Here is a 24,220-nt window from a genome sequence, read left to right as displayed (position 1 = left end):
TTTTTCATTTTGCACACACTAGCCATAATTAAACTGAATTGGACGCAGCTGCTGCTTTTGAATACGCTTCGCAAGGACTCACCTCCCACGTCCTGTTTTATGTTTGCAATCCGTTGCAAAAGGCGTGAGTTTGTGTAGGCGCCAAGTGGACTGTTCCAGGCGAAAGGCAAATAACCCCGACAAAGTCATGTTGATTAAATTTTTTGCCACTTGTTCTTGTTTATCCGAAGTTGGTTTTTGCTGCTACACTAATAAAATATGTGGCACTACTATTGCTGTTCCACCAGGTTACAGGAATGGGTCAAATTTATATATAGTAATTGTGCATGTGTGCGGGGGGAAAAAGTAGATCTGTCAGGGACCGAAACTTGCATAATGAGGGGCCAAAGTTGAGATAAACTTAGGTGCGTTCTCCAGAGTAAACAATTTGCCCGGCATTATCGCATTTTGTCCTGAGAATTAACTTATTTGTTGTGTGTCTGCCAGGCAAATTATGGATGTGTTTAGCTTGTGTTTGCTATTTGGTAGAAGGTTGAGGATAGAAGAAGACAGAACTTTTTCAATATAGATTATAAATCAATATTTTTTCCAAACCAGAATGGTATAAATAAATCTGTATAAATTATAAAATCTTTCCAATAGCAAAGGTGTGAGAAGGATTAGACTTTACAGCTCTTCTCCTCATCTAAATATCAGCACTCTAAAAACTTGTTTGCAAAATGAACATTCTAAGTTAATATCAGCATAAAAATATAATGCTGTTATATTTCTACCTTCTTGATTCCTAACATTTCCCCTTCCAAACAGATAATACCTGACCTTTTCAGTCGGCCACCAGAGTTTTTTGGGTGTTTTTCCCCCTCCTCAGGATGTTGGTAATTTGACCAAACTTGTTCGACACTCCCAGACACTCAAAGCTGTGGCCTTGGAGACTACAGTGCGGCTACGTGATGCCGGAAGCAGTAAACGAATGTAATTTTCGGTTTGTTGTTTTGCATAGAAATGGCAGGAGTCGATTGTTGTCTCGGCCTGCTTTGTTTATATTTTTGCACTCATCCCAAATCTTTCAGTTGCTTCAGGGCAGATTTGCTTTTTTTTTTACCACTAATTTGCCTTTTCCGCCACTTTTTTGTCACACCTGCTGTTAGGCCTTAACGTACAATGACTTTAAATTTGATTAAAAAAAACTGTCTTTAAGGAATTTGCAAAGCTTTTTCATTGATTGATTGGCTGCTGTCTGGTGTCTCGCTGGTTTTTTTGGGGGGTTAAGGGAATTCGGGTCAGGACTCCGGATATTACAAAGGAATTCGCACAAGGTGGGTGACAAAAAAAATGTACAAAGTGTTGGTCCCTTTGGGGCTTAACTTTGGTGTTGGGAGTTCATATTTATTGCTGGTAAAAAAGAGGGTCGCTGGATTATGCCCACAATTTGTTTGTCCCGTTTTTTTGGGTCAGCGCTAACCACAATGCTAATATCTTTGGGTAAGCAAATCAAAAATGGGAGATGGATTGGAGTTCTTTACATACACTATTGACTAAAAGGGTTTTTATTATTACAAATAAAATTTAATCTAACTAAGTTTAAATTTACTTCCTGTATTTTACTAGTCTTTTTACTGATGATCTATAGTATCTTAAGTAAAGCAACTGCTTATCTTTAAACCAGCCCAAACTTTTAGCAAAAGCCAGTCTTAAGGGAACTTTGTTGCCCCTTCCATTTGTAATCATTTACATAAGCAGCTTTATCAGCTTTTAGTGCAGAACCCAAAAAAAAGAATTCGGACAAATTCGCCAGTATTTGGACTTGATGATGCGTTTAAGTTGTGGGTCTTCTGATTTAAAATGTTTTGCATAATCTCCGAGAGCACAACAACTGGCCACGTGTCAAGTCAAGGATTTAAGCCTTACATCTTCGAGTTTGACAATGGAAAGAGGTTTGAGTGAATGTGAGTAGGGACCTTTGACCAAAAATTAATAGCCATGACTGAAGTGAAAGTCGACAGACCACATGGGTCATCAATTTCTGTATGTTCGGCTTTAAAAAAAATAAATACGAAAAAACAAAGCCGAAAACTCAAATTACAAATAACAACAAATAAGCACTTAAGCTCAGATATAAAGTCCCTGGGAAAGAACAAGCCCGAACCTAAGCAAAAAGCAGCGACGGCAGGCAACCCAAATCCAATATAAATTCATCAATATCCACTTCAAAATGTCCGCCCCGAAAATGGCAAAATATATATGGCCACGGAGTTGGGCGGGCTTATGAAAAATCTAACACAATATATTACACATATAGATTTACTTTTCCCCAGCTTCGTGTGAGAGTCAAGGAATTTCTAAGATTACACAGCAATTGATGTCTTTTTTGCGGCCCTTTGTCTAATAACCTTTTAAAGCGAAAAAAGCGTTTTAAAGCTAGGAAAAAAATCAGATCAGGGGTGGAATATGTGTGTGGTTGTGTAGATTATACCAGCTTAACATACCGCTGCTCATGTCCTCATCATTATCAAATACAAAGCATACAAATTGTAAACTTATTGCCACCCGACCCTCATAATCTTTAGTTGATAATATCTGCAGAGGAAAACTTTTTGACAGTAAGCATAAGTTGCGGAAAAATAAACTTTGCTTCCTTCTTCAGTCGTTGGATTTTTCACGTTTCATCGGTGCTCTTTTCTATTTTTAGGGGAAATCTGTCGAGATACTTAAATTCCTGACTAAAGTTTTTAAGACTCTTGTGTATTGATTTTTAAATCAATATAAAAAAGGAAAGTAGGTAAGATTATTGATTAGTATTTCACTAAAGTTATTTTTGGAGGCTGGATAAAATTTGTTGTATAAATTGTTTTCACAATCAATTAGACACTTAAATAAAGGTTGGAAGCTCAAGGTGAATATTAGGATATATTATGGTTGGTCTTATACCCTAAGGAATTAATTGGACTTTACTATAAACAATACCAAGGAACATTTCTTATGAAATTGTTTCATATATAATTGGAATGCTGTCGTGTAAGAGTTATGTTGTTGCAGACATAATCAAGTCCGCACTTAAAGATTTAATAGGAAAACGTTGGCTCGCCCTCCTGGCTGGCCATCTATCATAATCAAAGTAAAGTTGCTATTAATTCCAGCGTTTCCACAAGTGCCACCCACTGGCCAGGTGATCTGGGTGACCCAAGGCCACCGAGTGGGACTACCACAAAGTGCAGCCAGTGCGCCAATAATGGCAATGAAGTTCCCCCCCCTTGGGGGCAATCCCACTGCAAGTCTGGCTCGGTTGCCAAGGCTCAGTCATTTGGCTTCGTGGCACGCAGCAGCAGAAGAAGAAGAAGAACACCATCGACGCCATTGGCTACCGATGATGGCCGTTATGGCAATGATGGCTTATTTATAAACACACTACTCACTCGTCTGTCTGCGCTCCAGACGAACGAAAACAAACATATGCAACAAAGTATCTTCGAGGTGAAAACTATCTGAAGAACTGGAAGAACATCAAGGGGAGTTCATTGAAGTATTTTGCGGATTGAAATCTTTTAAAGTCTTTATCCAAGATCCACAAGCAAATTTCTTAAAAATTCAAACAATAGTTTAGATTGCTAAAAACATTTTACATTTTTAAGATGTTTTTTTGCATGTGCATTTAATTTGTATTTCTTTTACCAAGGCTTCATAGGTTGTACAGCCATAAAAGTATACACCTTCACTTTTAATTACCTCACACTGTCAATTTTAGATATTAATTATTAACGCCGCTTTAAATTTTGAAAGGGGCCCTGTTTGCTGGCGATAGGAACCGAATTCGCATCTGTAATTTGTTGCACCTGCACGTATCGGCCATCAGCACATTAATTTTCGGCTGTTAACTTGCCATAAAATATGGCCATAAATCGCCGTTGACAACTTATTGAAAAGCGTGTAGATAATGCAGCATCCAGGCGAAGTCCCTTCCCCTTTTGCTCATCGATTGTTGCGCTTCTGTTGTTTGTTCATTTGGCATTAACATAATGTCGGGGCACGTGCCTCGCTCCCAGTATTAAATGTTAAATGTTGCTCAACAATAGGGCGTTGGTCTTTGGGGCTCTTTCGGGGTTTTCCCCGGAAAACTGTTTGTTACTGTGCTGTGCTGTGGTGGCAAGCGTGAAATTGAAATTTATGCTCTAATTACAAATGAATGCCCCGAACAGTAGGCTTTCATTATTGTGTAAGCGGCTTGCGAGGCTAATGCGCGACTCAAGTCAAGTGTTTTTATGCGGTTCACTCCTGTTTTGTGTTTTGTGTTTTTGTTTTTAACAGCAGCAGCAGCTTAGTGGCTTGAATTTTCAGGCTTAGCTAATGAAAGTTGAGCCTTTATAAATTTTTAAGAAGTTTCTTGGAAGAGACACAAACACTTTTGAGGTAAAATGATTTGCTTGATTCCAGCAATTAGGTGTTATTAAATATTTAAGGAAACAGAACAAAAAGGTAAACGTTTGTTCTTAACCGAAACTACAATTAATCACTTTTAATATGTACAACAAATTGCGAGTGTGCTGTTAATATTTCAAAGCTCATTGAATATTTTATACATATTAATATAATGTCTATTTCTTAATAGATTTTAAGCTATTTATAGAAATACGAGTACTGCCAAAATTGCTTTGGATTTGGCAAACGCTTGAGTTAAACCATTATAGAAGTCTAGGGATCCTTTTGAAGTGAGTGTTGGCATTGTTCACGGATCCCGTTTGTCATTCTACAAATTCGCTGTTTCAATTCCAATTCGATGTGAGGCTCCAAATCACTTTGTCCGGTCAGCTTAATGCCGGTACCTTGCCATCCTTCCCACTTTTTGTCCCCGCTTGCCTTTGACCTTTTTCCTTTTAAGGACTCGACGAAAAACTTGAAATTGAACTGGCTAGAGGGGTGGGGGAGGGGGAAGGGGAAGGAAGGACAAGTGGGCGTGCCACTGTAATTACACACGCAATCAAATGGACAAAATCCCTGTGACAGTTTGTGAAAAGTTGTTTTTATTCCTTGCCAGCTGACTGACTGGCAGTCGAGGACATCCTCGCGGACTGTGTGATCCTGCCAACCTACCATCCTGGTATTCTGGTATCCTGCAGTTGGACAGCCAAAGACCACTGCTATTTTGTAGTTGAACTTTGCATACTGTTTCGCGCGGGGCGATTTTCCCTCGGCATAATTGAAAGCCCATTAACATCGTTTGCACGTTGAAGCGTGAAACAAGCGACAGTTTGTGTTAATTAATTAAATAACTCGGCTCCGAACACCCTTGTGAAAGGACTCGCCGAGTGTTGAGTGCTGAGTTGCGGAACGATAAGGCAAATTATGGCCCGTCTTGTCAGCGGAAAAAGGTCCTGGGATAATGTCTGACTTGCGGCAAATCGGTGACCAAAATACAATTAATCAAGGAGCTTTTCTTTTCTGCTTTAAGTCAAATACTTGTTGAGTTTTCTTTGAGATTTTACTTAAATACTAAAAACCGGATTTATTTTTATAAATACTTTAATTTTTGTTTAAGCTTTTATTTTCTGAAAAGATTTAGGAATTTCACTTTTTGTTAATTCTCTTTTGCAGTAAACTTGTTCAGCAATTTCAAACATTTTTGATTTTTTTTTTTTTTACACTGGTTGCCCTTTAGTCCTAAAAATATGCACAAGTATTCGCAAACAGAATTAAGTGTCGCCAACAATTTGCATGAGCAAAACAATAAAACGGCGGCAAATCAAAACTTTGTTTATCATTGCCCCGAGAAGTTCAAGAGCAGGCAAAACTTTTTGGCAGGCCAACGAAAGTGCTGGTCAGCATTTGGGAGACTTTTTCACAAAAATTAACATTGAAGAATCAGATTTTCAAGGACTTACCATACATATTTATGTGTAAAAAGAAATAATTCTGAGTAAAAATTTCATAAAAAACAGTTTAGTGTTAATAACTTTATTAAATGACATCTTTGCGTAACCTTTTCTCCAGAGAACTCAAAAGGTGAAAAAGTTTAAAAGTGAAAATCATTTATTAGCCGGCACTCAGACGCTTTTCATAATTGACTTTTGTAGTGGCGAGAAGACTGGCGAAATGCAATTAAAATTGTTATTCGGCTGGCAGCCAACTTTTCCTTGGCCGGGCTAATTAGCATGAACTCTTTCAATTCATTTCACATCCGGACAATCATAAATAATTTAGCATTGGGGCGACACAATTGAAGATGTCGACGATGAACAGCTGTCGCCAGCGAGCGATTTCCGTTTCCGTTCGCTTTGCTCAACCTTTAATTCAAGTTTGTGAATTATAAATGGAAATCCTTGCATTTTTCGAGGCAGAAGAGTCCTTTTGCGGAAATGAAACAGCTCCCGAAGGTCTCGAAAAAAAGGGAAATGGGATGGATGTTGTCGAGAACGTGCTCTTAAACAAAAAACGAAGAACCGCATGCTGCACGCAACATACACAATTTTAGCATTTCGCAGACACAAATGTATTTTTTATGTTGACTAACATTCGGTCTGGTTTCGTATGTTCTGTTTTTTTTTTTTTTCCTCTTATGATTCCCAAAAGACCCACGAGGTGTCTGCAATTTTTTGGTTGGCTCTATGATTTGCTTTTTGGCCCTGTAATGAAGCTAATGTGCAGCTTAGCAGCCATTTTATTGTGGCCCGCATCTCGGTCTAATCAATTTATGTGGCAAATTGTGAAAAGGACACGAACCAGCCCGACTTTAAGTTTGCTTCTGGGCTAAGGAAATGGCCTTGACGACCCACCGAGGAGGTCACATGCTGAAACCATAAAAAATCCGATGCGAAACGTTCATTGTTTTGCGCTTGGCTTCTTATATTAGCATACCGTTTAGTGAGTCGTAAAATATTTCTCGAGTCAAGCTTTAAGGAATTGTTTTTTTTCAGTGATTTGAAGCCTAAAGCTATTTAAAATACTTTCGATTTGTCAGCCTAGATAAAAATAGAAAGGACAAAACTTCCCGGAAAGAATTATAGGTTTTCTTGTTAACAGAAAGTTTTTATGGAACTTATTTTGGGCTAACGATTTTAAATAAAAAACAAAATATATTTAAACTAGAAAAAGCTCCAGTGCCATGCCAAATTAGTTTTTAGAAACCGTTTTGTTTGAATCGTCCAACTTTTGATTACACTATTCCGGCCATTAATTAAAATGCAATCACAAAGGCGGCAATTGTCCAACTAACTTGGTTCTACCAAAAAGAATAATTTATACAATGGAAGTGAAAAAGTAAAAGCGGAAAACGGAAGGATAGCTTGTGGGTGATACTATGGTCAATAAAAGGATTCGTGGCACGGGAAACAACAGCAAACTGCAATTACAATATGAAACTTAATGCTCCGCTAAATGTGAAAGCGGGAAGCAACTAACTAAAGCCAAACTAAGCCGGATTCCGACACTTTACCCCCCTTTCCGCTCCACATTTTGTGGGGTTATTAAATAGGGAGATAGAGAGAGTGAGAGCCTGCGGCAAAGTAGCAAAAAGCAAAGCCCAGACCAAAAACCCCAAGGATACTTTGGGGCAACCATTATGGCAAATCCCTTTAGTTTGCCGCCCGTCGCAGCCGTTTCTATTTGCACATCGTTTTGTAATGTAATGCGAGTTGTTGCGACAAATTGCTGGGGATTTGGAGCCACTCGAATGTCAGCCCCCAACGGAGTGGCCCCACCGTTCAACCGTTCAGTCAACCATTCACAGAGGGTCGCAAAATGGGGAGCTCGCAAATGGGAGAAACTGGCAACTGGCAACTGGCAACTCGGAATGATGGGCGATCGGTTGAATTGTAAACCGTAATGTGGCATGCACTACTCCGTCGGACTTAAGAGGTGAATGCCTCGGGCTTATGCCGCCTGCAACAACTATTTTTCCCCATCTTACCACTCGTTTAAGCAAATTTCACACTAAGCCTTTGCCAGTGGGGCACTTTCGGTCTCAGTTTCTGGCTCCCGTTGCAAACCGAAAGCCGATACTGTTGTTTCTTCAGTAGCCAGTTCTGCAATGCTTTCTTCTCTGGCTTTTTTGCCTGCCAACTGGGATTCAATTGCAGTCAGTGGGGTTGGAGCAAGAACCAAAATATCTGGCACATTTTGGCTGCTTGGGTGGCTCAAGTGTTGAATGGCGAAAGTGAGGAGCAAAATTAAATAATATATTACCTTGCTATATTACATTGCTTTTAAAAATAATATATAATGTTTTATGTATTTTAATTTGAATTTGAATTTATTTCTTATTAAATGTTTTTAGGTTTGAATAAAGTTGGCATAACTTCTGCCTAATCAGTCGCAGTATCACAATATTTCTCATGAGATTTTATTTCATTGTCTAAATTAATGACCCACTCTCATCTTCAGTTTCATTGAGCTTAGAGAGCTATGGAGAACTCTCGAATTAGACCTATTAAGAGCCTCTTCAGTTAACATCTTCAAACTCAGGGATTTATTTCTAGACCGCAGACCGAAACCGAATCAGACCAATTTCGCCCACCTGAGCCAAAAGTTGCAAACACCTCGAGGCGCTGGCACTCATTAAATTAATTCTGAAGCTTTTGATCGATGGGGGCACTTTCTTCCCGACCAATAATTGTAATTAATAATCCCGTCTGGAGAGCCAACATGCTGTCAAAGTAAACGGCGGGTGGCATTCAAAGGCATTTCATTAACAAATTGCAAGGAGCACTCAACGTGAGTTGACTTGTGTCGATGCGAATGGAATTGAGACCCATAAATTGTATAAGCATTTGCATTTAGAGGAGAAAGGAAAAGAAAGTGCACGCCAGGTCGTCCTGGAAATTACGTAAATAGGTCCTTTTGCGATAGCTTCGATGGCATTTACATAAGCTCACATCCATACGGGCGATCTGCTGTCCGATTTCATGCATAGTTGAAAGTTTTGTCACAGACAAAAGTATCTAAACTTAGCCATCGCTGAATGGCTAATGTCATTGGCATCCGCAGTACGGTTCACTAATCGGGCCATTACTTCCCGACCATATTTGTTCCCTTTTTCATCGAGGGTCAAGTGGCGGAAAGTGCGGGGTTCCTTTTGACAGGTGGAATAACTGCAGGACGGACAATGCCTTCGGTTCGGTTCCCATTTTCCATTTCCCGTTTTCTATTTCCCATCGTCGTCGCTATCGCAAGTGGATCAGCAGAAAAAGGTGGATTTGGCGTGTGGGTTTTTTATTTAGCCAAACTACGACAAGTGTCTAGACAAGAGTGAAAATGCATTTGTGTTTGCCCAATCGCCACATTCGGTTCAATGGGAATTATTTAAATGATTTGCTACTTTAGTCTGCATTTCTTCTTTGAGTGGACTTACACCTAATGTGTTTGGTTTCGTAACTGATTATAAAGCAAAAATAAATTTAGATTTTAGAAATGTGCTTTACCGAACAACCTACTCAGAAAATCTGGCAAATTAAAATATTATTTATTCATTGAAATCATTTACAGATTTACTGTCTCAAGTAATTACTTTTAGATTAATTACAAAACAAAGAATAAAACGCAATGCCACAGGGCGTTTCTTCGTTTTTCTTTATAACTTAGATTTTCGACAGCTTCGCATTTGTTTTGTTTAAAATGGGAAATGTTCTTGCATGTTACCTGTGTGCTCACTAATTATTTTGCTCTCGGAAAAGTTTACTCCTGCTTACGTACAAATCACTATCGATTGATTCGCATTTGTTGGCACGCTGGCCACAAATTGTCTTCCAGTTTCCGCTTTCAAATCGCCTGCGAACTTCAATTCGTTTATTCGTTGTTTCTTCTTTGATTTTTTTCAGCCACAAATCGATAGCTTAATTAAGCGTGAGAATTTCTCTGGCTTTATTAATAGGTTGCCTTGGGGCTCGTACGTCCGGATGGAACTACTCGCACTCGGGCTATCGGGATTATCACTGCCATCAGCCGGTGGCCACAGGTCAATTAGTCAAAATGTTGCCAGGCACCTCGGCTCCTGTCGTGTTATCCTTGCCCCGATCCTGGTCAATATTTGCTCATTTAAACGTGCCTTAAAGTCGTTAAATGCGACACGCCCACTCCAGTTTGGTTCGCTCTCCTTTCCTTTTTTTCGGATAAATGTGTAAGGTTAAAGCTAAAAATATGCTTTAAAATTGCCGAAACGAGAGGAGATCCTTTGATTAAAATGTCCTTTCAATTTTGCCATTCTGCCTGCCTGCCGGAAAAACTGAGCAACAAGTATTTTGTGCTGCGTAGCCTATAAATTAGTGTCAACTGTGATTAAATTTCCTGCAGGCGTGTGTGGTTATCTTCGCAAAAAAGGGGGAAATGAAAGGGTTTGAAGGAGAAAGGTGGAAGGGGGGCGTGGCAAGGTCATTAAGTGGCAGGCAACTGCTCGGCTTCCAGTGAACTGGCTTATCACTAACAAATTGCACATACGCCATGGTTGACTTGAACTGATGACAGGACATCGGATGCAGCTAAAATTACACGTGCAGTTAGTTAAAACTGCTGACACATTTGCCTGACCTGACCTGCCCGCCTGCCACCCGCTTTCACAGACTTGCCACGCCCCCCAACCGCCCCCTTGCCTCGTGTAGCAGCAGCTGTTGGTGATGCGAATGAATTACCGTTATGAACTGAGCCGTGCGAGTGGGCGCCTTAGGGAAAAGTTAGTGTGCGTGTGTGAGTGTGTGTTGTTTTCACACAAGTGTTGCCTGCATTTCGAGGCTAAAAATGGCTATTTCTACAAAAAATGAGAGAACTATCATAGGAAAAAAAGATAACAAATACTGGTGAGTGTGCAGCGATTTTTTTGTATTCAATCGTATTATAAATAAAAGGTATAAAGTTTTTTATAAAAATCTGTACCTCATGCAGTTATAATTTAATATGATAATAAATAAAATATTTTTTAACTAAACACAAATTTTTTTATCTTTTATAATAGGTAAATAAGTATAGAACTGTGTTTATGCATAAATCAATATATTTATTCTCCCATATAGTGTTTTATAAACCAAAATCCATTAAATAAATCCTATCCAGAAAAAAAAAATTTTTATAAAATAAACTAAATACTATAGTTTCATTAATGTTAGCTTTTAAATTGCCTAAAAAAGGGCTAAGAGAGCAGCTCTTGAGCGAAGTGTGTACGCTGTTGCATGTTTGTTGACACGCTTTGCACTCGTCATAATAATAAAATGTCCCAGGTCGACCCCTCTTTCCCGCCTTTACCCTTCCCTCCTCGCCTGCTTATTTTGCGAGCGCAACACGTGAACAATGGCAATTGTCTTGGCCCGACATTCTGGCACAGGTAATACGGGTAGTGAAGATAGATGGATGAACAGCGCCGCCTGAAAGATTATACACGCTCTTCTCGAGCTTCCTGCGAGGCATTATGAATGGTGGTGGGAGTTAACAGTATTCAGGTAAACTCATTTCTGGATTCCATTTCACTTTGCTAACACAAAGTAGCAAGAAACTTTATAAAATATAAAACCAAGTTTGCACATTAAATTATTGCGTAGAGAAATGTATTGAAGATGCTTGAATAAATAACAAGAAAATGTAGAATTTTCTTAGATTTTAAAGTAGAAAACGAATTTGTTTTGCCAACACTTAATAGTTACAAGTTTTCTTGGTTTTAAATATTTTTAAAAATATAGCAGGTATCTAAGAGCTTTTCTTGAAAAGTGCCTAAGGTAACTTTGCGACAAAGTGTGTTAGCTTCTTCTAACGATTCCTTCCCCCGCCTTTGTCTTCGCCGGAACCATATCATTTTTGGGGCAACTCGGCTTTGTCTGGTCCACTTTGGCCAAGTTTTTGATTTCCCGGCGAGCAGAACAATCCGCTTGCCAACTTCCTGAGCTCCTCGAGTCGCCGACAAGTGCTAATATGCCCATTAAACGCCACCCACTTCCAAATGAGCAGCGCACAGACAATTGCTGTGACTGAGTGCACACAATGGGTACGCGGAAACTGTCACGGAAAAATGGAAAAGCGGGAAAGCGAAAGGCAACGCGGGCTGGGGATTGACCCAAAAAAACATTCTGCTTTTTTCCCTTATATGAGTGCATTGCCAAGGAGATGAAAACTCGGTGAAAACTCCCCGAAAAAGCTGAATAAATTCACATGACACACTGTGTATTTAGGGTTTTGTGTGATACACGTGGAAACATCCCGTCAATCAACGAAGCTAATGCCGATTTAATTAGTGCGGTCAGGCTTCTATTAACGTAACTTAATTTGAGTTTCGTGGAAATGACAAGCCCGGATAATAACAGGGCTCCAAGCGATCCATTCGCAAACGATGTGCAGCGTGCTTATTATGACACAAATTGACAGATTATTGAATCCTTTTAGCTGACTGCATTCATACTATAATTGAAATTTCTGTAGCCTTTGGGACAATGTGAACTGCAAGCTTGAAGGTATCAATTCTTGGCAAATTATGAAATTCCCGTAATTAGGACTTTGTGCAATGGTAATTTGAATCTCGGAAACCGACAGCCAATTACCAGGAAAGCTGCATGAAATCCATATGCCACTCATTCTGGCGAACAAACAGGGTTCACTGTGAGTTTTGACCGAAAGCCTTTGCAGATGGTTATGCAACGTTTTGCTTGGCTTAAAGCCTTTTATCCACCTAAAAAAAGAGGCAAGACTAATGGACGGTGGAAGGCCAAAACGAGCCAGGCTATGAAAGATGAGATTCAGCAGGAAACTTAAAGCGGCACAGCTGTTGCATGTTGCATACTGAAAAGTCGCTGTAAAATATTCACTTTTTGGTTTTGACAGATTCGTATCCAGAATGTCAATTAGCCTTGATTTTTCTTAACACTTCTGGAAAATATTAACTTGAGTTAAGATTTAAAAATTGTTAAACAAATTTCTTACCACAGAACTTAAATGTGTGGATTAAATAAGGTTTAACTAAAACAAGAGATTTCTTTGGAATTAAGTTCCTGATAAATAGCTTAGTAACTAGGAACACAAACCATTCCACCAACGCCACTTTGCTTTTGATTTCCCATACATATTATCTTTAGTCTCTAATTAAATCAAAGTGCTTGTTATACCACATATACCCACTTATCCTTTAACTTCTAAATAACATATAAATGCCTCTGATTGCGTTAACCTTTCGAGGTAATTACGTGGTGCCCATTTTGACCTACGCAGAAACGCGATAAATATTCCCGACTAGCAAGAGCCACTTCAGCTTGGGCTCATCAAGAATGCATTCAGGGGTCGTCAATCAATTGCACGACTATCCAGTGCCATCGAAAATGAATTGATAAATAGGCAATGAGGCCATTCGAAGGCTTGCAAAAGACTTATCGATTTTGAATTGAGTTGTGTGGGCTGGAATACTCGTAATGTTTTGCTTAAAGAGCCGGTCGTTTTGTGGCCAATACGAATTCTCCTCGGTCTTCCTCGATGGTCTCATTTTGTGGTTTTGGCTAACGCATTTACAAAGCAATACCAAGGCTGCGGCTTTATGAGCAATTTGCTTGTGGGCCGCTGCTGCCACCATTTCCTTGGTCAAATGGAATGTCTCGGTTTGCACACGGCTGCGTTTAATTAGTTGCACACAATATTGGCCAACTAAGCGAAAGTTAACCACCAGCAAACAGTTACCAATGAGACCGACAGTCCAATTACAATTATTGAATAATTGATAATAATTTGAGTGTTTCCCGTATTTAGTTTCACATTGTTTTTATGTAGCTCATGAAATAAAATATGAACTATCGTTCGATCGCATCTGCTACACTTTGTAAATTAAATCGAGCGCGAATTCCCAAATGCTTTTAGCCATTCCGTGGGACCTGTTACACAGTATTTATATGCCGCAAAACATAAATTCCAAATGACATTTAATGTATGGGAAAATATTATAATACAGCTGCAAATGGTGCAGAGTGTGCAGAATGTGCTCGTGTTGTTTTTTCTCAGTTTTCAATTTTAATGCCCACGCTCTCCAGCGGCATGTTGGCAAACTCCCCAGCCTCCCACTCCCCCTCCCCCTTCTCCTCCACCCCCTCGTCCTTTCGATGTCCTGTCAATTTTTTGATGGCCACTTCACGCCATTTTATGTGACACGCAAAGCCATTCATGAATAGTCATGTCATACACTTGTTTATGGCTAAGTGTGCAATGGGCTTTATTTATTCCGCTTTGGCTTTTAAGCTCCTCTAAAGTGGCTGTTAAGCTGTGCATATTCACCGAGGCTGCAATTTCGGAGTTGAATTTCGAATTGGGTTCGGCAACGGATCAGTTTAACAGCCAGCGTAGGGAAATCGTATAAAAAATCTATACCCTTTGAACAGGATGCAGTTTTAATTCCTATTTGATAGTTACAATAAATTTATCTTAAATGAATCTGATATGCATTAAAAGCAACCAGCCATTTTCGATTGAATATTTCTTTATAAATTTTTCTACTGAAGCTATAATATATGCCCCAACTGCATGAATGCTTATAATTAATATTTCGATGATGTAACTGCCTTGACTTGGTTAAGCCAAGTCAGGCGGGCTAATGTGTTGGCAAATGCAAATGTAAATTGAGTCTACAGCCGGGGGCTTAGCGTAATGCCAAAGCATGTTTACAGTATTCAAATGAACATTCTTACGACGCCGGGAGTCCATCAACAAGTGCACAGCAAGGATAACATGCCAGCGATGGAAATTGCTTATTGCGGCGGGGGAAGGGAAATGGACTGCCGCCGAAATAAGAGTAAATAAATGTATCTTGTCCTTGTTCATTGTTTGCTTTCAATCATGCAGTAAACAGAGGGATGTGCGAATCCTTCCCCACATCACTGTAAGCGAGTGTGTAAACAAGGAAGTGCTCCTGATGGGCATCTTAAAGCTGGATCGCAGATAAACGAGGGTGTAAATATTACGCATACGCCGCGTGTCCATAAAATTATCGTAAGAATATATGATGGGCTGGGCCATCTGAGCAATTAATATGGGCGAAAATAATTATTCGATTGCGAGTCTGGACGCTGCTTAATTCCTTGTTAAATTTGGCGGTCGTCCTTTGTTAAGTGCCTGTGAAATGCTTTTCGCTCCGAGGGTCCTTTCTTTCGGTACGTTATTTGATTTATACATCGTTCTCATTTTGTGGGGCATTTCGTCTGAATGAACACGAAGCTGGCTTTGTTAGGCAGTTGGTCTCGTCTGTCCTGTCCTGATTTATGTATTTCTTCTAGCCCAGCTTCCCATTTTCAGGGCCTCTCGAAATAAATTTAAATAAAAACTGTGCCAAGTGTTACACGAAGCCTTGTTTTTTTTAAGAGGGGGACGCACGTCAGACGCCTTCAAATTATAAAAAAACACAGCATTTTGTGTGATTAAATAGCCGAAAATCGCGTTTGCATATTTAAGACTTTTATTGAATTACAGACATATTTCGCGTGGAAAGTATAATTGAAAAATAATTGATTGCAAAGTTAATTGAAGCAGTTCAATCAATACGAATAAGAATACAAAAATTAAAGCAAAGAGAAATTATATGTCTTATCTTAATATTAAATATTGCTTTTCAAGTTTCCTAAATGGCAGACTTGCTTTAGGCGAAATTCAGTGTTGGTTTTTAGCCAATAGCTTCGAGCCATCTTATTTAATCCTTTATCCTACTTTCCTTTGGGACATAATGAGCTACTTAATCAAACAGAAATTTGAAGCAAATATTTGCTGTCCGTCATCCTAGATTCAACTGCCTAAGGAAATAAAAGAAATTGCGGTTTCACTCAATCAAGCAGATTGACCAAACCAAAAATATGAAAAACTTTTGGAATTAATAATGAAAATAATTGAAACAATTCCCGCTCTCACCGATGGTAAGAAAATCAACCAACATATTTTCGAATAATTGAAAGTTAATTGAATTTTCGCTGGCCAAGTTGGCACTCAGTACAGTAGTGACGTCACTAGTGCGATAAGCCAGTTGCTATCTATATATCGGCAACATGCCTTCAGTACATTTTAATATGAGCAATACTCGCGTCCAAATATAAATTACTCCCTCGATGCAGGACATTAAATACGTAATAATCGCTACTTTATCGGGCCATTCGCTCAACTCCAACCAAAGCCAAAGATAACTCATTTTGGATTAGATATCAGGCTATTTACTATCCGGATTTTTTTTTGCTTTATACTCGAGTCGCGACTTTATTTTTGTTGACTGTTTGGGAACGTGGCACGTGAGTTCGTCATCTAATTTAATTAATTTATTGTGCCAATGAATCGACAATTATTTGGTCTTATTTTTAATTTCCATTGAGTTTTAAAATTGTGTATAATTAAATTTAATTGATATATCAATAAGTTAAATTTGCAATTTAAAAAAAATTCAATTCCACACCAAACCAGTTTTTTATAATTGCTTTTTTTGTTGGTTCTTTGGAACCATCTCGTATTTTAATCAAAACTATCTTTTTATTTATTTAGCGCATAGCTATTATTCGTAATAATGGAATTTACACGTGTTCATTTTTATTGAGTGTATGGCTTTGATTAGACTACGTGCAAATCTGCTGAAACAATATTCCGTAACCAAGTTCGAAATTTGATTGGTATTTATTCAATATATTTTTAATACTTTTTTGCCACATGATGGATTGCGAAGAATGCAAGGTAGAATTGGGGGAAAAGGAAAAACCAACAGAAAATGCATCGACCGCAGTTGAATATCGTGATACAGGTTACTTCTTCGGTTTTTTTTTGCAATGGTATAAAAAGAAGAAGAGCAACTGGACACACTGTGATTCATATTGATAAATACCGATGTGCCTGATTGATTTACGGCCATGTCCGCCTGACTGGGCCAACAACCCCGAAGGTGTTGCAATTCAGTTCAGAAAAGGCGACCGCATGGAAGGTGATTCGTTTCGGGATTCCATGAGCTCGATGCCCAGGAATCCATTGCATAGCTCTAGGCGCTCATAATTAAGTTCACATGGCCGAAAGTGTTATAAATTCTTCGGTACATCGGGGAAATTGATTTGTGCACTTGTACTGTCGTTTTGGTAACTTGTAAGCAACTTGGCAAAGAGCCGAATTAAACTTTTTTTAGACAGCTCGTTAGTTGGAAAAGTAATGAAACGGAACAAGTTTATAAGTCACTGACAGATGCAATATCCGGTTTATCTGATTTACAACAAAATGATTTAAAAAAATCTACTTGTCCTGAATGTTTATATTTTGACTTACAATTAATTTAAGAACACTCCCTACTTATTTAATTGATTTTTGCTATTGGAATAATTAAACGATTTGATTGCTTAAAATCACAATAGCCTAATTAGCAATTTATGAATTTTACTATGGCTTATAAGTTTGCCATTTTCAGCTTCTGCTGGAAAAATGATTTTGCACAATTTGGGCTGACTAATTGGATTCATTTTTCGCGCTTCCTCCAAATGTCAACTTGATGATTTCAATTTGAATAATTGAGGCGAATAAAAAACCGAGCCAGATGATTAATTTGCCAATCCGTTTGGCTGGCTTGGCTAATGCGCTCGACGGCGGCCTAATTGTCTAAAACAATTTATGAGGGTCCTGGCTTATTTAAGTTCACAGTTTATAAATACTTTTGACCTTTAATAATTCCTCATTCAAAACGTGCCTAACTGGGCAATTAATTAGCTAATGACATTACGTTTGAGTGGCTGAAAACCTTTGGCAATACAACTTGTTGACACTTTTTTTTTGGCGGCAAAGTTCTTGGAAGCGTTTTTTGTTTCGTGTTTTTGAGTCAACCGCCAACCGACAATTACCAATTACATTTCCCGTTGGCAAGCCTTTAAAAGCCGCCCAACCTGCCCTTGGGCCACATTTGCAACGTGTGGCATAATTAGGCGAATAAAGCTCGGAAACTTCAATGTTGTACTACATTTCTCATGGATTTGTTGCAGTCCGGGGAAGACTTAAAGTGCGTGGCCCTTGTGTTGACAAAGGACTTAAATAATTAAATGCTCCAAACGGCTCATTAGCGAGGAAAGTGTGGCTCTTTAAAGCTTTTCCCGGCACAGGAAATGTTGTACACTAAAAGGGTTAATTTAAGTAAATTAGTTTTAATGTGAGTGAGCTGCAAAACTTTAAACATTATACTTTAAAGTCAAACCACTAGGCAATCATAAACGTTTGAAATATTGCGTTGACCCTTTTATTTTGTTTATTCAACGCAAAGTAAGCAGCTTACAGGATCAACTCTTATGATCTGTCAAAATTTGATTTAAAATAAAATGCTGCGCTTTGCATGGGCAAAATGTAACCATTAATCAGTTGGAATTCCGCGCCGCAGAGAAAGCCAGCGAGACTGCGGCCAATAAATCATGGTTAGTCTGTGGCCCATAAACAGCAAATAGAAACATATTGCCTGCGCTCTCTGTTCGATTTTGTCGCCGAGTGCACATTGTGTATACGCAACGTTGACGAAAGCTCATTAGTGTTGGCAAGTCGTTGTTTTTAAATGGGCGTGCGAAGTCCGCCCACTTTTTCCCCGGTGGCGAGGCACTTCAATCAAGGTTGAAGAGAGCCGTTTGTCAGCTCATCAAACTGATTTAATGGCAAGAGGACCACGCACATCACGTACAAGCAATTAAAATAGTTTTCCAACTAAGCAATTATCACAATTAAGTAGAGATTGGCTGGCCACGAACACGCATATTCTAATAGAGAACTTCACTAACTAGGTTATTATTATAGGAGAAGTTCACTGATATTTGACTTGGTCTGGAATCAAGTCTGAAATTACCCGCCATAAATTGGGGAGAAGCAATCTCGAAGCCAAAAAGGCGACACAGATTCTAGCCAATTCTCCACCATATTTGCTTATCACATTCAGATGGCCCAGAAAAAAAAGCGGAGAGGAGCCAGCAAATACAAAGAAATTGTATGGCATCTGGCGGAAACGAGGGATGGTCAACAAAGGGCATCAAATTACTTGGCTCGCTCGCAAAGTGGTTAATTTCTGGCTTGGTTGGGGTGGGCGTGGCCAGCGGGAGGCGGCATAAGCCAATTTGTCTTGTATTGTGCAGTTAATAAATAGTTGAGATGTTGTTTTGGCCTCTTTGAGTGCTTGAGATTTATTTATTTATTTGGGATTTGCCTGTTGATAAAGTGCATTAAATGTAGTTCTCGAGTGGGATTTAAGGGGATTAGGTACTTTTGACATATTTATAACAAGTATGGTTTTGTCTTTTCTTTTTTATTTCAATTTAAGACGCACTAGACAGGATTTAAGAACAGCCTCATTTAAATAAAATTTAAAGTGTGTGTCTTACATTATTTGTATTTAGTGTATATCTAAGAATATTTAATATGGGTAAACCATTTTCTAATAATATGTACTTTAAGTAAGAAATGGCAACCATATTTTAAATAGAAACGTTAATAATCCAGTCTGTTAAAATGGAGCAACCCAAAGGATCCCTTGCCAGCTAGACTTGGCCATCCATTACAAATGTTTGCACACTATCCGGTTGAATTACTCACTCCTAAGTTTACCGGTTTTTTTTTTATTTTTGTGCTGGCCGTGTTCGTTAACCCTTTTCTCGGCCATCGCAGCCTGACAGCCAGGAGCTGCCAGTGGAGAATGTAATAAAGAGCTTACAATTTATGACACCTTTCCAGGAGTGGCAGCCTTTTGCCGGCGAGGAGTCCTTCTTGTCACCTCCTTGTGGAAGGAGGAGAGATTCCATCGGAGTTCAAAGGCAAACTGCTGGCACCTGTTGATTGCCACCTGTCATCTGTGCATATTTTATCATTTTCGGCTTTGGTCGAAAACAATGTCTGGATTTCTTGTCGGACAATCCGGTTCCCCAGGCTCAACAATTGAACAAGACATTCGTAGGCCGGGCTTAATAACATAATCTAGTGGGATATAAAAGGTGCAACTATTCCAGAGTCTCGTATTAATTTCATTATTCCTTGTCTTTTCTTCTGGGCCTTTTTCTGTCAGTTTAATTGCCTGGAAAATTGCATGGGGCAGCTAATTAGGTTTTCTCCTGGCAGGATAAATTATTTGACAGGTGCTGCCCTCGCATTTGACCCATCCACCACCGAAATGGAAATGTATAATGTTTTTTCGTTTGCGGGCATGTTATTGTGTCAACGTCTTCATTTGATTGTTTTCGTTTGCTTCGGTTTGTTTGTGCGATTGCGTGTTTGTGGGCGCCCCAAATTGTGGCATTGACATTCGCCGGAAGCCAAGGAAAAACATTTGCCGACGGCTTCTGCCCGACACTTCTGTCTGGTATTTGTAAATCAGTTTTTACCCGTGGTCCAAGCCTCAATTTTGTTGTTGACTTGCCAACTCGAATCAATACTGCCTATACACACATGTGGTTTCAATTAAATTTGATTAAACTCGATATGTTTCGATTTAAACTTTCCCATAGGATAAATTACCACACAGGACAAAAATAGAAGTCGGTATTAATGTCATGTTTGCTTGGCAAATTAGGATATGCAGAAGGATCTAACATTTCATAATTTAATATCTCATGCGAGAAGTTGAATTTTAACAAGAAAGGAAGCTAGCTTTGGCAAGCCGAAGCTTATATACCCTTGCAGTCATCAAATATGTCGAACAAAACTCATAAAGGCTAGACAACATCGAAGCTAAGACGATTTTTCTATTCATTTTGCATATTTTTGACTATAGATCATATGAGAGCTATACGATATAGTTGTCCGATTTTGATCAAATTTAATTCGTAATTCAAGAGTCGTAAGAAAACTCTATATTCCAAAAATCATACTTGTCTGATGAAAAACAACGATGTTATAATTTTATTTCCATTATTTCTATATAGATTTTTCGATCTTTCCTATGGCAGCTATAAGATATAGATGACCGATTTTTATGAAACTTTTTTCTCAATATAAACGTTGTTAAAAAACTTTATATTCAAAAAATCATGCTCGTGGGATAAAAAACAACGATGTTATCAATTTATTTCCATTAATTCTATATATAATTTTCGATCTCTCCTATGGCAGCTATATGATAGAGTTATCCGATTTTGATCAAATTTAATACGAAATTCAATAACAGTTAGGAAACGCCATCTTGAAGAATTCAAGTCGATCTGATCAAAAACAACGGAGTAAGAATTTTTTATTTCATTCTCTCGTATGGGAGCTATCCGATATAGTCGGCCGATCCGGCCCGTTCCGACTTATATACTGCGTGCAATAACTACACACATTTTGGGAAAGTTTCAGCGAGATAGCTTTAAAACTGAGAGACTAGTTTAGGCAGAAACGGACAGACGGACAGACGGACAGACGGACAGACGGACAGACGGACAGACGGACAGACGGACAGACGTACAGACGTATTCCGATTCTACTCGTGATGCTGATCAAGAATATATATACTTTATGGGGTCTGAGGTGTCTCCTTCACTGCGTTGCAAACTTCTGGCCAAAATTATAATACCCTTTGCTCTGCAAGGGTATAAAAATAGACGGCAGCTGAAGTAATTATTTGTTAATCATAAACATACATCTCTTTAAAATATTAATGCTGACTTTGTAGTAAAAAATATTCATTTGCCACCTTCAAAATTTTTAAAGCAATTTAATTACCTTGGTCGGCAAATGTGTCAAAATTAATTCTAAAGTGAACGCACATCTGTTTAATTAATGCAATTTCCGTTGCTTTATTGTGGTTTAGCATCACCTGTTGAAATTATTTATGCAAATTGAGCAGGACAACAAATGTTGGCAACGGATGTGTGTGATAGGCGGAAACGGATGACAAATGTTCCAATAACTCTATTCTGCCGAGTGTGCATGTAGTGTTGCCTTTTGACGTTAGTAGCTCGCTATTTTTGGCCGAAAGTTCAGGATCTTGAATAAGCAACGAAAAAATTAAAAATTAAAAAGTAACTGAGCAACGTTTCCGGGTAAAAGAATAGCTTTCATTGTGGCCGCTGGAACAAGGAAAAACACTCGAATCTCGTTCTGCATTATAGATGACAAACTTTCGGAACAATTCCTGTGTAAAGTTCTTGAATCCAAAATGGCCTGCATTGCGTCAATCCAAATAAAGATGTTAAAAATAAAAACTCTATGGATTAAAAAGACAATCAATAGTTGAAGAAATCTATTTGGACACGTACTGCGAATTACTTTAAGATCATAGGTTAAAATATTCTGACGAAGAACAAAACAATAGAGTCTTAATAAGACTTTAATTCCTTGAATATATCACGGCTTTCATAATGCGCAAATTAAATGCAGTTGATTAATATCCAATAAATCAGATTGTTTTCATTTAAATGCATTTTATTGAAATGTCAACATGGTCGCAAATGACAATACCATACAAATTGACTCTTTTAAATCAATTATTTATACATTTAAAAGACATTTTGGTTATAATTAATTATGTATATATTTGCGAACAACAAATAAAGGAAATGCCACAAACAACAACTCTTTAATGTTAGTAGTCAATAAGCTTAAATATTGGGCCTCTTTCCCATCACTTCGAAATCCCTTTTTTCGATTGTCATCTAAAAGGGGCGTGCCCAATCTGCCCAATGAAATGTTGTTTAAATTACTCGACTCCTGTCTTGTAATTTCAGCTGATGCCACTTCTGTTTCCGCATTTTGTTAGCCATGTGTCATTAAGGTTAACGCCATGCTGAGGCACGCCCACAAGTTCTATAATTTGGTGCTATCAACTGAGAGCAATCTTTATTTGTCGGCGCGTGTGTGTTTTTTTTTTTTTGTGTTAGATAATGATCATATTTGTCTTGTTTGGCAGCTACTAAAATGTTTTTTGGCAATAGAAAATAACTAAAGAAAATGTTAAATTTGTCTTTAATGAAAAAGAAGGAACCCTTTCCATTTCCATTAATGACTGTCATTTTATTGATAAACTGACAAGGGTATAAGTCCAGCCTAGGAGAAAACTGAATTTTTTTGTGTTTTCTCTTTCCCTTAAAATTCAAAACCTAATGTGTGATTTCTTACACCCAAACGTAAAAATTAAAATAAAGTAAGAAAAAAGGGGCGAAAACCCCTTACCATAAACCGAATAAATGGACTCTTACATTAACTACAGTTTACCGAGTTCAAAAGTTGAAGAAAGGATAGGCAATGTCTACACCAACACATTAAACAAAAAAAATTGATTGACAATTATTGATATTTTATGAGTTTTCTTCGACAAAGTAACTGATTTCCTTTTGATACGGGTGACACGGGTCTTGTGTTGACATTAGGCGTACAACTTTTGTACAAAAAGAGTTTTCTTTCGAACTTCCTTTGAATATGTGTGAAAACGGCCTTTTTAAGCATGTATTCTTGTTCGGCATATATACTTAATTACGGTGTAATTATAGCATACCTCCTTTCCACTGCCGAAATATTGTAATAATAACTTAATTGACAAAGTTTTTCAAAATTTTTTTCAAATTGAAAACACATTCATTGAGCTATATTTTTTATAAACTTACCTGTTCTGTATATAATTACGCGATCACGATTTTCAATTTAAATCTTAATAAGCTTAAACCGAAATTCAATGTAATATTTTTATTCAAAAATATTTAATAGAGTCAGTGCACTGATTTAACTTGAATTTACTTTCCACACTGTCCGGAATTCGAGAAAAAGTGCTTTGAAAAGTTTTTCAATTAGCTTGGGAATTCGGATCAATGAGAGCGCACAAATGTATGCCACGCTTTTTTCACCTCAAAATTGACTGAATGATTGACAACTGGCAAAACGGGTTACTCAACAACGCACTAAAAACGTTTAAAAACTATGTTTTTTGAAACTGTTTTAACGGTTGCAAGGCTGATTCGTTGGTGGTAAGTTGAGATTCCTTCGAAGCGCGCCGAACGAATGCAACGGCCACGAGGCCAACGACTTGTTTTATAGCCAGCCGTAAAGGCCGAATTCCTACCGAGTCGAAACGAAGTTGATGGTGTCGGCATTCAGTTCAACTTCAACTGGTTGCTCCTGTTGCTTCTTCAACCGAAAGCTTTCCCTCCCTGCCGGCTATCCGCGGTTCGCGTCCTGACTAATAGGGAACACTTGGCCGCCCACGCATTTTTAGTACTCACTTTTTGGGGTTTAAAATGGGTGTTTTGTTTTTGGTATGCAGATTGTAAAATATATACTTTCAAGTATAATTAATATATATTAAATAATAATGTATAGTCATATTTTTATGAAAAATTATGAAAAAATAAAA

The 24,220-nt window shown here is 38.3% G+C and overlaps 1 protein-coding gene across 1 annotated transcript in view; it reads right to left on the bottom strand.

Moving 5' to 3' along the window:
- LOC108098383 (short neuropeptide F) overlaps window positions 1–23,854 on the bottom strand; it is a 29,832-nt gene extending 5,978 nt beyond the window's left edge. The window contains exon 1 of the mRNA XM_017201247.2: window positions 23,478–23,854. The gene's annotated coding sequence lies outside the window, so the exon portion shown is untranslated. The remainder of the gene's footprint in view (window positions 1–23,477) is intronic.
- Between the last annotated feature and the right edge of the window lie 366 nt (window positions 23,855–24,220).

Source organism: Drosophila ficusphila, unplaced genomic scaffold (genome assembly GCF_018152265.1).
Source record: "Drosophila ficusphila isolate 14025-0441.05 unplaced genomic scaffold, ASM1815226v1 contig_712, whole genome shotgun sequence".
Lineage (NCBI taxonomy): Eukaryota > Metazoa > Arthropoda > Insecta > Diptera > Drosophilidae > Drosophila > Drosophila ficusphila.
The sequence above is the reverse complement of the archived record's forward strand: the minus strand, read 5'-3'. Positions and strand labels throughout refer to the sequence as shown.